Here is a 13926-nt window from a genome sequence, read left to right as displayed (position 1 = left end):
ATTAAAAACACATTAAAACATGTTTACATAAATACATGATAGCATGCATTGGCAATATAATAGGGACTGGCAAGAGTAAATTTTTGGCATCAAAACCCAAACAATTTTTCATGGTCCTAACATATTTTATTTGTAATACGAATCAAGTATAAGAATATACGAAAAGACTACGAAGAAAGTAGTTTTCTACTCTTTAATAATTAATTACAATCATAAATCATTCCTATTTTGAGTCAATTGAAATCTGAATACTTACTAATTCAATATTTAATGAAGGTTGAGTGATTGAAATTAATTAATATTTCAATATAATAATTTATAAGCAATTAATTACAAAACGGAACGAAAATTGAGCTCTCTAGCTTACTTACTAATTGCCAAAAAGGCCCACCTTGACCCGGAAAAGTTAAAAAAAGACAGCCAAGCCAATTTTCTCAAGTCCTTGATGGCCCATACATGAGATCTTAGGGTTTCACACCAGACTGTCCAGAGATCTATTAAAAAAAGTTGGTTGAAAGGACTTTTTAAAGATGTAAAGGCTGTTTTTTTCACCAGCAATGAAATAACCCCATCTTCTCCCTTGTAAGAATCCTTTTAATGAGTCTTTTGAACTCTTTTCTTGACAATTTAGAAAATTCGACTTCATTGAAGCTGATAATTTTCTAGAAATATTAAAACTCGCCCCAATATTTTTTTTTTTTTTGTAAATTTGACTTAACTTGTAGTTGAATAAAAACAAAAGTTCAAACATTCGAGAAATGATTTGTTAAATTTCTAGTATCACTTAAAAAAATTCTTAGGGGATACTCCATTACTTAATAAATAAAAATAATCAAAAACTACTAAATATCTAGGTATATATTTATTTTCAAAATGGCAGTGGACATGTTTGGATACTTTATGTTCCCCTTGACTAACATATCGCTTGAATATACACAAAACTTTAAAACAAAGTGCAAAATACGCATATTAGATTTAGTAATTTTTGTTGACTTATTAATATATTTTTTATTTGTAAGATGTCGCTTTTTATGATATGCCAGATTACATCACTTTATCATTTTCTTTCATCCCGTATGCAAATTTCTTTGTAGAATTTACCTTAATCATTAGGTTAAAAGAGCGGGTTCATGAAGGTTGCGTAGATAAAAAAGGGATCAGTGTAAAGAAAAAGCTAATTATAGCCGTAGTGAAGGAAAAGTGGTTATTTTCTTTTTGTTATTATTTCATCGGTAATTGTGGCGTTACCTTATCCCTCTGAAGTAAGCATTCTCGCCTGTCTTTCACATAAATTGTTTTATAAATGCATAATAAAATAGATATATATGAATTTAAATATAATTTGGATATTTTTCATCCACAAATGCTATTTTAAATGTAGAAGGTTCTCCTCTGTATAGCAGTAATTCATTTTCTCTCCCCAAAATCATCGTACTCTTACAAAAATCCCATCTCTAGTTATATAACAATATTAAGGTATACTCAACACTCCTAGGGCAAAAAAGTATCACTAAGACAATTACTTTTCTACAAATATTGACACGTGGTCTTTGTTTCACCATTGGATTTATCGCTTTTAATCAACTTTTATGAACTCACCTCACGTCAACATAACAATAGTTTCAACAAACTTAATTAATATAAGTAATGGTTTTATTCTGTCTTCGTCAAACTCAGTTGTTGATTATTTTTATAGTATTACAAGGATATTATTATCAAAGATGTATATCATACCTGGAAGAGGGCTTAAATTGTATATGACTCTGCCACCCTCAAGCTTTTGGGCCCCTTTTACCTTCTTTTTTTTAAGAACAACATAATTATGATAGCATTTACTCATTTGTAACTGCAATAAGGATTTCCACCTGCTCGAGAATAATCAAAACAAGTCTTCAATAGTCATCAAGTTAAATACATTAAATAATTGTGAACGAGTGGTGTTAAACTTGAAAAACTTCATTCTTATGTATATATCGATAAGTGGTCTTTTAAATATGTGGATTGACTGTGATTATCTTTTTTTTACTTTCAAGCCGATAAATAAATATTGATTTGAGTAGTGAGTTATATACTCGTGGCCATCCAAAAGGGGTGGGTTGGAGTGACTGTATTCCTTCAAATTAAGAATTTTTTGCTTTTACTAAAAAATTTAATATATTAATTTTTCTTTTTTTTTCAAAGAAGTTTGATTTTTCAAATTTTTTCCAAAAAATTAATTTCCTTTGAATAGCTATGGATTTTTTAAGTTTATCCTAAACAATTTTAATTGTTAAAATTTTTCTCCAAAAAATTCAATTTGGTTTTAAAAGTTGTGGATTTTGGATTGATTTTTTTTCTAAAATAGTATAATTCTTGTATTATTTATTTTTCTTAATTCCAAACGTGACGTTTTGTACATAGTATTATAAATATATACAATGTTCGCTGTATAAAGTGCTCCCTGGTGTATAGTATATTCCTACTTTTGATCTACGAAATAACGATGTTGTCGTACTATGAAATCTAGAAGGCGTATTGTATGTAGTAATGAGGATGTATATATGGTGCATTGTATATACATAGTGCTCCCTAATGTATATCATATGCTTATTTTTGATATAATAAATAACATTGTTAGTTATATTCAGTAAATATTGCAGGTGTTTTGCATCGAGCGTGTGTAGTGTGGGTAGCCTATCAAAGGCTAAATTAATAACTCATAAGGGAATTAATTACTGTTTTTATTATTTTATGTGTTGAGTAACTACGTGTCAGTGTGCTCATGAAAAACGATGAGTAACCCTGAGGATTTCTATCGTAGTTATTTTCTATATATATTAAACAATGTTTTCTGTTCAACCACGCCTTACCTATAACTCAAGGCAGCGCCGTGTACTATCGTTAGTAATATAACATAGTTTCCATATCCAAATATTTTTTATACAACATATTAGTGAAGTTTTTACTAAAAACATAAAACAAAAACCTCAAAGCAAATTCATATTCATTTACAAAGACGTCTGAATGATTTTTGTTTGTGTGGGAGCTAATTTATAAATTTGAGAACATTTCATAAAAACAATTTTCATTTTCACATCTTTAAAGGACAATTTTGTTTTGAGTAAGGGGGAGGCCCATAAATTTGAGGGGCTATGTGTTGGTCAATGTTTTTATGGCGTAGTGACATTATAAGTATCGGTTTTACATAGAACCAATTCACTTCAGTACCGTATTAAATGTATCAATTCGCCACTAAGGTACGGCTGTACCAAACAAAACAACAACATAACTCTACTAAAAAAAGAAATGATCAATTTTACTTTATTCTTAAAGTTATGAATTTCCCTTCTTCTTAAGCAATCAGTCCTATAATTTTTTATTTGCCGCCGGCCAGGCTCATATTTAAAAATCTACCCAGCTCTATTGTATCTATGTAATTTAGTGCCAAATTTCTATTTTCCATTAAACGATTAAAGAGATTTGCGGGGTAGGAGACAGTGATTTAAGTGAACATTTTCTGGCCTATAAATCTTATGTAATGTGTACTTACATATGTGTAAAGGTATTGCATGTTTCATCCACATGGTACACTGCTAGTCCCTGTGCTGCTCTTTATTAGGAAATTCATCTTTTTAAGCAAGTGTGGTTGGGCGTTTTGAATCCCTCGACTATACATACTACTCGTATGTATCTATGTACACGCAAACTATAGAGCAAGCAACAGGTAAAGTGTATGGAAGGATACACACATACACATGGACTAGCTATTCATTAGAAATACAGCAAAATAAGTATTTTGTATTACATAATCCTCTCAGATCAGTTCTTAAGCACAAAATTGCCAAGTTATTCATTCATTTTACTTAGTTGGAAAGAGTTACTATACTTACAGGGTGTAATCAATACCGTAAAATAAATAATTAAACATAATTTTTTCTTACTTTTATAATTAGATTCCTAAAATTGTGCATGAATACTAGTGGAAATCATATCAATAACCGACAAAAAAATTAAAACTGCTCGTCTAGTGGATCATATTGGATGTATTTGAGAGACCAGCATCTTTGTAAAAGTATAAGTAGTGGTGTCACGATATAAATATTTTTCTATCAATTCCGGTACTAAAATGAGTGTCCGTATTTCGACACTTTTTTAACTAAAAATATACAACAAAAATATTGTAAGGTATTTGCAGTATTTTTGTTTGGAATAATAGAAGGGAACCAGCTTAAAAAATGTATGACGGTATAAAAAACAATTTTACACCTTGCTTTGTTTTGTAAGTAACATTTTTTATAGTACATATAATAGCCACAGTAAGTACTGTTTGGAATACTAATTTATAATGTACTATTTAAATACGTAAGTACTTCGGTAACACTCTAGAAACGGTGTACCAAACACCAGAAGTTCTTCTTTGGGAATTTGGCCCATTTCTAAATACCAAGGTGCTTTCACGTACTCAATACTTTTAATTTGCCCCCCGAGGACACACAGAGAAGGAGCGGCGTACAGGGCAAACTGATGATACCCTAAATCATCATTGAATCTGATTTTTTCTCCCAATACACCCTACATGGTAAATAAAATCATTTTCTGATCAAAGCCCGATCATTTTGTAAGTTGAATATGGTTTCAACAAAAATGCTTAAGCAATGTTGAGAGTATTGTAAGGTTTCATCAAACTAGGGGCTTTTTTTGCTTTTCTTAACTCTATTTTCTTTTCTAAATGAAGGATTACCAAAAAAAATGTATTAAGCAAACTTTGTTTACAATTAATCTATAATACATCAAAAAATATTTAGCTGTGATATTCCTCCACAGCTAAGAGTTAACCGGCTTAATTGAAAGATTATTTTTTTATAGTATTTAGACAAATAATTTATTTTCATAATCTGTACAATTCTTATTTCAAATAATGTTATTTTTAAACGTAAATGGCTTATTTTCTTACAAATATTCTACATTTGTCTGTGTTGAAATATTCAATATGAAAATATGAATAATTGTCTTTATTTTGATAGAAAAAGATGAAAATGAAAGCAGGGTAGCTGAGTTCTTGATATTTTTTGTAAAGTTTAATAGAATAGCTATACAAATTTGGACACTAATTTATACTCAGCTAATGGTAACTGTAACATTTATTTTAATGTTGCCAATTTTGGGTACGTTGAGAGAATAGCAATGATTGTCAACTAATACTGTTTATCAGTAAAATTGAAAAAAAATATACCAAAAATGTATCTGCAAGCTTATTTAAAAATGTCCAAACATTTTATCAACACTAGTTATCTACAAATAGAGTGTGTTAACTTGACCCCCCCAGCAAATTTGTGACTTCAATCAGTAATATATGACTTAGTAATTTTAATTAATTATATCAATCTAACTCTTAAATTAACACAACTTCTTTATATTTTCATAAAATAAAAAGGATTGAATAAAGTTAAGCGAATACTTGAGTTTAAGAAAAAAAAATGCATTTGAAAAAATTACTCTAAGGTTATAAATTCATTCAATGTGTGATAGCAACGGGTTGGGTCAACTCCTACCTTTCTCAAAGAATCTTACAAATGTCAACTAATCCTTGTGCCAACTAGCCTCTCTCTCCTGTCTACTTAGAGAAACTCTCTTGAAAAAGGTCATTTTCCATGGATAAATTAATATAATTTAACTAAAAAATTAAGATAAACCTTAAATAGTTTGAATATTCTGACTGCACAGCGCACATTAGTATGTTTATAAGACTGGAATTAAAGGTAAAACCCCAATCATTTTAAGTAATATTTTCCCTGACATTATGTAATTTTTCAGTACCCTCCCATGATGGAAGGAGGTTGCCCCCCAGAATTACTCCGGCATGCAGTTAATCGTATTTTCCACTTAGCAAGATAACACCCCCAAGCATATGTAATGTTTCCAATCCCATATTTGACTGTTAAATGGTTTTTTTTGGGACTATATTCAGAATTTGTCTTCCTCCAAACACTTGCAAACTTACAAAATCGACAAAGGATCAAAAACTTATTTGTTCTACTCTATAGAGTATATTAATTTATTTATTCAACATTTAACAACAAGTTGATCATAAATAGTTCGTCAAAACTAACACAAGGGGAAAAGTCTATGATATATAATGCCACTTCCTATTAAAAGTTAATCTCATTTTACAATATTGATCTCATTCTGCATAGAAAAAAAATAGTTTTCCACCCATAGGAAGACTTAATTCACAACCATTTTGGACTATCTATTTAAAAAAACAAAAAAAAAAAAAAACATTAAGACATTTCATATTTAAAGATGGGTGTTATAAAATTATATATATTAGACGTTAATGATGTGATTGTCGAAATCAGTTTGGTTTTGCTTAAGGTAGTCTTGACCACAACACTAATTAACAGAAGGAATTGATGTTTATAACTAGATATGTGAAAAAGACTTATTCCCGGTACCGCATAAAAACCACGCCTGAAAAGATGTCATAAAAGTACATATAATAACACTGAAGGAGATCAATTTTGCATGTCGTGTCTTAAATTAATGACAAAATGACCTGGTCCTCTACGAGAATTCAGAAAGGGCTATAACAGCTGAAAAAAAATATATAATACAACTTACATACTAACATAATTTTAGAGTTATCAACACTCTCAAGGAAAAACTCCTCTTCCATATTTCTACATCAAACTAACAACTAATTTTACAAAAGTTAATCAATATATTAAATTATTTGTTTAACAATGAAAATTATATATGAAACAATGAAAACTACTTTTCTTAATGCAAATATATTTATACCCTCGTTAAGTTATTTTAATTAACTCAACTCTTAAGTAAGGCTTATTACCAATACTTATATTTTGACAAGTATATTCAATACAATTCTAACTAATGGTGAATGACCACTATGTTAGCCTTTACTTAGTTGTTCCTTCTTGAAACTCATAGCAATAGAAGTAATAAAATAATTATAATATATAATTTAATCACAAATTATCAATTAATATAGATACATCTACATTGCTCATTAAATTTAATGGGGTTTGGTAGAAAAAAACACAGTCTAGGGATTAGAAAAGGAAAAACGGTTGGTGCATATGAACTAAAACTTTTCCTTTTAGTTTATTCTTTAATAAATCGACAGGGTGTTAATATCTTTTAATTTATTTCTTCTCCCAAAATGCAGCTTATGTTGAAAGGGGTCTCAATTGAGTAATGTCATAAGTCACGCTCCAGCCTTCTCCTTGCACTCTAAAAAAAATAGTTAAACCACATTTGACCTAAGGGAGCGGGACAGAAAGATAGATGTAGAGCTAGCAAGCAGGTCCCTGGTTTTACACGTAGCACACAGAAGGACGGTATATCATCCTAATACATTTAAGATATGGGGTATATTTTAAAGTAGCTCGTTGGGAAGGAAGTATAAAATTTTAGTAGGCTGAGTGGAAAAGTACATAGCCCCAGGGCTCAAGAAAAAAAAAATCCCTTACTAAATATTTCTAACATGTATATATATATATGTCTGGATTATTACTTTTTATAACATAGCCAGCATAGAAATTAATTTCGAAAAGGTTTGCGTATTTTCAATCATTGATAGAATATACAAATATTACAGCATGCCTACTTGGTATAAGTCAGGGGTATAGTTGATAATATTGTAGAGAAAAACACGTGCGAGGAGAAGGGGGGAGAAAGACATATGGTATCATTGTTTAAAATATTGATGTGATTCTCACTGATAATCACATTAGTATTTATCAGTTGCCTGCTTTATTATGATTTTTGAGGGATAACGAAAGTATTTATTAGCAAAATGTTTAATAAAGATATACTGCGTATAATTGACTTAGACGGTTTTTATACGTTACAGTAGATTTGAAAACGTCACACTCCATGAAATTGTAATTCATTATGAACCATATTCTCAGAATAATAACTAATAAAACGAAAATGTAAGAGTATTTCGAAATATATTTGAAGTTCCAAGTTTAAAATAGAAGGCGTAAATTAAATATAATCTACATCCTAAAAAATAAACCATCTTACATTTAAGTTAAATATACAAAATTAAACTATTAGAATCATAGAACTAATAATAACAATAAATTATAAATACAGAATATTGAAATAATAGATTGATCAAAACAATATTTTCTTGTTCTAACATCGGAATCCAGTTCAATATGTCATAACTTTAGGTTGCATATAAGAATTGTGCACAGGATAGATATATCTCTACCGATGAGATCTTAATAATTATTAAGAATAAAGTAAATGTCAAAATCATAAAATAATGTTAGATTTAAATCCATATCTTCTTCCAATCTTAGTACGAACAGCTTTTAGAATCCCACTTTCATTTATTTCATGTTTATCTAAAAAAGAAAAGTTAATCCATGCAGTCAAATTTTAAACCTTAATTACTTATCTTAGATATAAATATAAGACTCCTTTATAATTGATAAAACAATTCAGGCAACCATTCTTGACTTAATGTAATTTTCTAACATGACATCGTAAAGATTTAGAACAAAAGCTAATTATGTAGTATTGCCCGGCAATATTACTCTTTATTAAGAGCATCAAAAAAAAGATTTTCCCCCGGTAGTTTATGTTTGTATAAAAACGTACTATTATCATGAAGGATACACACAATTGCTAATTATAAAGCTACACCCAATGCAACTACCCCCTTTGTTGTGACCATTTAAGCCGTTGTTTTATTCCTTTTTATGAGTTTTCTGAACACCTTTTCTTGGAGCTTATGAACCATAGCTAATCCTTAAGGGACAAAAAAATAATATTTATGACTATGTAATATTGTAAAACCTAATTACCATACCCAGACCTTTAAGTGAAGAAAACTTGTGTCAGACAAACTAGTTGCGAACCATCCAAAGCTACTACCCCCGTTGTTGTGAACATTTAAGCAGTTGTTTTTGCCATTTCATGAGTTGTGTATCATAATTCTTGATATGTTCAGCTAAAATAGAATCATATTTTATAGTTAGATTTAAAAAAAATTGAATACTTACTGTTAGATAGTACAAAATTCAGAGTTACATTTCAAAATTAGTAACTATTTTATACTTTTTACTGATAACTTGATCGTAATTTGGTGTTGATGACTCCTTACATGCTGAAAATTATCTTAACTGCACAATTTAATTACTCATTGTGAAAAGTGTTGCAAGGTAATTTATTCGTAAATGCCATCTAAAGTGTAATTTAAAATTTATATGGCGGTGCTCAAAGGTCCTTGTAGTTCTTAAGGTCTTTTAAACAGAACAACTTGTTTCTACCATTCCAGCAAATCAAAGAGAACATCTTTGTCTAGATAGATCACTCTGTTTATATAGAACATCTTCCTCTCTCAAGTCTTTGACCTTCAAAATTTCAAACATGGTATACTTCAATTTTTCTCAAATTTTCATGAAACTAATTTAAAGTAAAATTCATTATTATATAAATGTACTTCACTCTTCCTCTTTTATAAATATTATCTAAACTATCGCATTCCAGGACGCTGAACTCGATCAGGAACTTCTTGGTGGCGTTGATCTTGAAATGAATTAAGCTTCAGACAAAATAATTCATCTGATCCATGTCAGGAGAGCTAGAAGGCCAAATATCCTTGAACATCTATTCGTAGCAGTGGTCCTTGTAATCCCTCCCCTGAGGTCCTTGGTCCCCACCATGGAATTATTCAGCTCTGCAACGCTTCTCCTGTCTATCCCTACCATCTTTAAGAGCTCATCATTTATCATTCCTAGAACGTTATTCACCAAAATCATCACAACAGCGCACCTGCATTCTGCCTCTGAAAATGTAATAGGGGTCAAACCTTCTGATGTTGACTCCAAAGCAGAGTTTTGGCTACTAATTGAAACGTTTCTAAGTTTATTTTACTACAAAAATAAATATTGAGCAATTTGGTTTCGTATATGCCGGAAAAATCCAAAAGTATGATGCGCCGGATTTCGTTGTTGAATCTTGTAGATTAAGTATGATATGAAAAAACTACTATGGAAAAATAAAGCTTTATATTGCTAAAATATCAATTATAATGGAGTACTCGCATTAGGATTTGAAGGCAGTAACTAGGAATTAAGAAATGGAATGCTAGTCACAAAAGATATTAAGTAACTTAGACTGTGTGAATTGGAAAACACCAAAATGAATGAGGCCCAAATTGTTTCCTTTTCCTTACTCATTTCTTTGGGTGTGTACCTATATTATAGATATGCCTACTACCGACCAATATGGGTATTTATGTACCTATATTACATCGTCAAAAATGTACAGAAAAAAGGGAACGAAAGATATATAATTAAGATATTTTCATGAAAAACATCATATTCCCCAAATCATGAGTTATTAGAAATAACACGAAATTAAGCTCAATATAGAATAAATATATATTCTTATTTGAAATGTTGAGAGGAGTATAGTAGTAGATATAAGTAAATATTTTAAAGACAGTTTAAAGGGGAGATATAAAAATATATTTATCTATTCGAAATCTCCCCCCCCCCTCTTATTTTAAATATGTGGATACGTATGTTGATTAGGGTGTTCAAAAATGTATTAAATATAAATTATCCGACACAACTATTTAGTGGTGCTACTTAAAAATTATTTTAAACACTTTTTTACGCAATTTCTTCATAATGGGAGCATTTTTCTTAGCACATTTTGTCACTCATTTAATGATGATCGATAGAACTTCATAGATCTTTTTAATTATTTTCCCCCAAAATTTTAACTTTCTGCAAATAGCAATGGATTCTTGAATTTTCGTAAACAATTGTAGATTTTTGAAATTTTCTTGCACAAAAATTAGTATTCTATGAATAACTATGGATTTTTGAAATGGTTTTCCAAAAAATTTAGTTTTTTATGTACAGCTTTGGATTTTGAAATTTTTTGACTTTTTTTAAACTTTAAGGAAAAATGTAATTTCTTAAAAAGGATTGTGAACAATATTCATAAAATGAGCACCAGATTAAGATAGAGCGGGAGCCCCCTCATTCATTTTTAAAGCCTGCAACAGACTGCTCACTGGATGGGATAGTGAGCACAATTCTACTCTGAGTCCAACAAAGACTTAGAATTATAGCTCAACAATAAATCCTTAGGGTTTACAATCAGATTTGGAATATAGTTGAATTGATTTCGGAAAGGATGCTCACTAATCAGGAATAAAATAATAATAACAACTGTTAAGGATAAGCAAATTCATTCTTCACATTACCAATGCCAAAAAAAAAACGGACCAACCTAAAAATACATCGGATTTTCATAATGCTATTTCTAATTGAAAATTTATTAAGACATCCCTTTGACCCCTCGGTCTTATGAGCCTAAGGGATATTTGGGATTATATCCTGCATAAATTAGACTATATTAATATATATTTAATAATTTATTTCCTCTAAATGTGATTGAGACAGTACGTATATGCTATTTATATTAACGAGATGATTAGTTGTGATAGAAAAATGGCCTGCATAGAGAATAAAATGCTTCTTTAAAGTTTTTAAAGTTATTTTTTCTTATTTATACCAAAACACAGATACGCAAAAAAGTTGGGATCAATTAATTAATTTAATAAATATTTGGGACACCCTAATATGTATATATATATATAATTGAAACATATTGTTGTATCTATAGTGCTTATATTGTTATTTTTACATGAATATCTTCCCTTCAAAACTTTCCCCAATTATCTTATAATAACATTCTTGCCTTTTAAATCTTAGAATAAATGTTCTGAAAAGGAGTAAATAAATGCTTGCATGTCGAACGGGTTAGATTACACTTGATTGCAGGAAAAATTCAAGTGTAAATCTATAATTTATATACTAAGTTTTTGCTCTACTATGTATATTACCGGGACGTATCGGTGCCGGCTCCAAAGCCTGTGCTCTCAGTTTCCCCTAAAAGAAATAATTGGTGTAGTAAAATGAAATCCATTATTTTTATAATTTTTTGATTTGTTTTCCATAACTGTTTATCTCCTAGGCAATCAAGACAGTGCTTACATCACGTTTGGATTCGAAAATTTCACTTATTTTATCTACAATTTGGACGATTGGCCTTCCAGACTGTGGTGCATCTTTGATATAAAAATCACCGGAACAGAATCGATGAAGCCAAAATTACACGTGATTGGCTGTAACAGTATCAAGACCACAAACTTTATTCACATTTTCTGCCCCTGGTTTGTGTTTGTAACTTTATCAAAGAAAAATTGCAGAATACAACGTATTTTCTCCTTGCTGGTGGCCATTTTTGACGCGTGATCAAACAATAATGGAAAAAAATCATTAAATTGTTTGAAAAATTGTTATCCCATTTTTGATTTTCGTGCTTCATTTTGAATCTGAATCTGTGACAAAATAATTGGTGTTTGTCAAAATTTCAATAAGTTTTCTTAATTGAGGAAAAAAATTACACCCAAAATATTTGAAAAAGCAAAACTAGTTTGTCAAATTTGATTCTTTTGTTTTTTCTAAAAAAAGTAATTCACAAAAACTAATGTAACATATTAGATCTTTTTTAATAAATAAAAAGGGGTAATTTAAAATTTCAAAAAATTGACACCTCAAGAAAAAGTATTAAATTTTGAGATTTGTGAGCCACAATCTCCATGGAATTTGGAGTGTTCCCACTAATATATACGCATGTTTTGTTACCTGAATGGTCTTAGAACGACTATTTGAATGGGTGCATATTATGTTTCAATATTGTATCCTATTTTTTTGAGGGGAGAAGGAACATCATTCGACTGAAAAATTGTTCATTTTATTTTATTTTAATCACCAACAACAATGTCAACAAATGGAAAAAAAAGTGAAACTATCATGAGATCTCTGGTTCGAGGGAAAGAGCAACAAATATCGATAAGGTCCTTAAAATAATAAAAAGCATTCCTGAATACCTACACCGCAAAGAGACAAGCAACGACACAAATTGGTCATTCAAAGTCCACAAGAGCCAAAATTTTGTTTCATGTTCGATAGTGTTCGTAAATCATACTAACATATTAGAAAGAGGTTGAAGGCTTTCCTTATCGCTATATGAACCATACAAATAAAAACCTTTGTGCCAACAAACATGAAATTGATCATTGTTTTCTTACAAAGTAAATTTTTCACCCGATCACTATTATACATTAAGGCTATTTGTGTTGGTGTGCGTTTTAATATACCCTTTACCGCTTAAGAACCAGTCTATTTTTCCAAATAATTGGGAGTGCAAGTCATACAAATCCACAGATTATTTGATTTTAGGAGATACTTGAAAAATCTATGCATAAGCCTATTAAAGTCCGAATCTGCATGCATCATGAGTTCCAGATGTATTAACTCAATATATAATATGTAACACTGTCATGGATCGTTTTAATTAACACCACATGTTCAGTGAGGTTTATCTATTCGTACATAGTTTTTCTTCACAAAAAACATCCCCAGACAGATACTCCATACTTTGAAGAGAAATTTATGCATAAAAATATTTGTAAATTATGTGCTAAATTAAAGCATGAGAATGTTATTGCATATTTAACATATGTTCCTATGCGAGGTATGTAGGTATATTATATGTGCTATATCTTCCAAATTTTCGGTATGTATGTTGACCTTTGATCCTAGTTTGAGTGCCTCACAACTTGAAATTGATTTTTTTATCGTCAGAATAATTGTATTTTTTTTTTGTGTGTGTGTAGGTACAATATAAACATTATTAGTTGAGCAAAGTTTATCTGTTAGTAGGTTTGGATTATGTATGGTCATGTTTTAGTGTATCTTAAATAGAGGTGTATAAAACTTGTCCTAAAAAGCGGGAGCGGGTTTTTCTAGTTTATAATCTGAACATGATTATTTATTTTCTGGAGCTGTTGTCATTATCATTTAATGATTGAAGACAGAACAT

General features: G+C 29.9%; 2 long non-coding RNA genes across 3 annotated transcripts; one reads left to right on the top strand and one right to left on the bottom strand.

Annotated features, from left to right (window-relative positions):
• The first annotated feature begins 1852 nt into the window (after positions 1 to 1852).
• Positions 1853 to 13208, top strand: LOC121120855 (uncharacterized). 2 transcript variants are annotated; one of them, XR_011780776.1, is made up of 4 exons: positions 1853 to 2091; positions 3933 to 4051; positions 9508 to 10207; positions 12013 to 13208. It is a non-coding gene; the product is annotated as an uncharacterized lncRNA (long non-coding RNA). The 2 variants fall into 2 exon arrangements; XR_005865232.2 differs by having other exon boundaries at positions 9508 to 9989; positions 12013 to 13204.
• Positions 7957 to 9511, bottom strand: LOC139905746 (uncharacterized). The gene is made up of 3 exons (XR_011780777.1): positions 9021 to 9511; positions 8828 to 8968; positions 7957 to 8766 (listed from the first exon to the last, which is right to left on the bottom strand). It is a non-coding gene; the product is annotated as an uncharacterized lncRNA (long non-coding RNA).
• Positions 13209 to 13926: the final 718 nt, after the last annotated feature.

The sequence above is a fragment of the Lepeophtheirus salmonis genome, chromosome 6 (genome assembly GCF_016086655.4).
Source record: "Lepeophtheirus salmonis chromosome 6, UVic_Lsal_1.4, whole genome shotgun sequence".
In the NCBI taxonomy this organism is placed as follows: Eukaryota; Metazoa; Arthropoda; class Copepoda; order Siphonostomatoida; family Caligidae; genus Lepeophtheirus; species Lepeophtheirus salmonis.
Note: the sequence above shows the minus strand (reverse complement) of the source record. Positions and strands in the feature narration are given on the sequence as shown.